Here is a 2500-nt window from a genome sequence, read left to right on the forward strand (position 1 = left end):
ATACACACACACACACACACATACATACACACACACCGCATCGCTCTCTCACCTGTCACCGTGGAGATGCTGGCTGTTGGTGATTTGTGTGGCCATGTTCCTGTATAAATCCCAACGGCCTCCAGCGACAGTAATTCAACACAGAGTATATTTTCCATAAATAATTTGCTGCTCATTGATTTCCAATGCGGGAGGAGAAATACGCCGGGGTCCCTCTTCGGGGGGCTGGGGATGTATCGGGTGCTCACTTTGCAGTGAAAGTTGTGACAGCCCGGAGCCCATATCTCGCGATCACATGTCCCGGCCGGGATTTATGGCCGCTCCGAGGCCCACTCGTCAGGAAAGAGGCCATCAGAAACGCGGTGAGCTTAGCCCGGGGACAGGACGACCAGCGGCGGGGGTGGGGGGGACAGAGAAGCTCCTGTGTTGGCCTGGACCTGACCGCGCCCCCCCCCCCACCCCGCTCCCCTCGCCACACCTCGGCCCAAGGGGCCTGACACTCCCCTCCCTAGGTGGCACTTAGGAACAGGCACAACAACGACCACCTCTAGAGTTCAAAGGTCAGGGGGGTTAAAATCAGTGACCCTCGGCTATTTCTCTACCACCACCGCCACCACCATGTCCTCGCAACTGCTGGTCGGGAGGGCTTCCAGGCCTCTGAGCCCTGTCATCGGGTGATATGGTGTGGCCGCGTGGTTTGGGTGGCGCCTCCTGACTGATCGGGTTGTGGATTGGGCCGTTTGTTGGCGCCTCCGAAGAAAGAGGCAGGAATTGATGACTTCTAATTGGTCTGTCCCTTGTCGAGTCTCATTAGTCACTCATTTAACACTATCTGATGGTGCTACATTATCACACCTCAGCCTGGTGGGGTGTGTGTGTGCGTGCCATGCATGCATGCGTGTGTGTGTGTGTGTGTGTATTGGCTGTCGAAGTGTTATCTGGCCTCACCTTAGGTGTGGCAGTGTCCCTGTGATCAATAGGGATAGAGGCCATTTGAGATGAAAGTAGCTCATCTGCACCTTCGACGCTTGTCATCACGATCCCCGTTTAGACCGGACCGACACATTAAAGGCCTAATCAGATCACGTTCACACCTGCTTGACTGATGTGTTTTCAACTCAGTCTGGAGATACTGTAGCCCTGCTCATATTTACCCCGAATTACGGTCAACTCAGACGGTCATAAGTCATCGGACTGTCGTGAGCAGCAGGGGGTTCTTGCGCACACTTGGGTTAACAGGCTAGCGCTATTAGCGCAATTAGCATGCGCGCATCCCGATACCTTTAGCGTCGTCGTGCGCCGTCGCCCCCGCGCGAGCCTCAGCCTCGCCCAGGCATGCGAGCGGACAGCCGCCGAGACGCCTCCGGTACAGTGGCGGCGGCGGCGAGAACGGGGCGGGGACATGGCGGGGGGTCGGGGGGGGGGCGGGAACGGCGGAATGCGCTGCTGCCGCTCGACGGGCTCGGGTGTCGCTCCGCTGACGGACGGAGAGTCGTTAATTTTAGCCCCCCCCCCCGCAAAACCACCTCTGAGTCACCCCCCGGTAACAGGATCGCTCCCCTCACATGGCGAGCCTCCTAAATATACATTTATTTTTCAGAGGGAGTCCCCGGGTCAGGATATGATGGATGTTTATTAATCGGGTGGCGCGTGACTCGGCGGTGTGACGCCAGGGCCCGGCGTAAACACTCGACTACGCCGGTTCCCTGGGACTTGTCTTCATAAGGATCTCAGAGATACGATAGCCCCCGCCTCGCTGCCCGAGTGGGTCTATCTTAAGACTCCACATGGTGGTCTGGCATTCGCGGGGGTCCCCGAGGGGCCCCGGGGCAGGCAGCGGGAGGGACGCCTATGAGCCTAGTGTTACCCAGAAGCACCCGCTGTGCATTTGCGTGGCACAGACCCACACCCATATCTACATGAGCAGTCGTATGACTTGGCGGCCACACCGATGCTAAAAGGTCTCCCTGTTCAACGCCGTGCTTGGATATTGACTATTGTCTTTGTGATAATTATTATCCTTATCACTTCGTGTTTGATATAGCTAGTGCATTAGTGTGTGTGTGCGTGCGTGTGTGTATGTATGTGTGTATAAGAGAGAGAGAGAGGGAGAGAGATAGAGAGAGCCTGTGTTAATATGTGTATTTATTATTATTTATGTGTGTCCTTGAAGGGTGCTGTATACCACACACGCACACACACACACACACACACACACACACGCACACACACACACACACACACACACACACACACACACACACACACACAGGGGCCATGGAGGAGGATGAGGCTGACAGGCTGCTCCTCTCTGGGGCTGGGAGGTGCTGGGTGGCCGGGTGGGGGTGGGGGTGGGGGGTGGGGGGGGTTGAGGAGCCAGGAGGCTGTTGCTGTGTGGAGGCTCTGCGGGGGGGGGGCAGAGGGGGGGCATCCTGGCAGCTCCTGGGGTAACGGCAGATGGTCCAGGGGGCTTCCTGGCCGGGCAGGCTTTGACCTGCGG

This window comes from Borostomias antarcticus, assembly GCF_949987555.1.
Source record: "Borostomias antarcticus genome assembly, chromosome: 4".
Taxonomy (NCBI): domain Eukaryota; kingdom Metazoa; phylum Chordata; class Actinopteri; order Stomiiformes; family Stomiidae; genus Borostomias; species Borostomias antarcticus.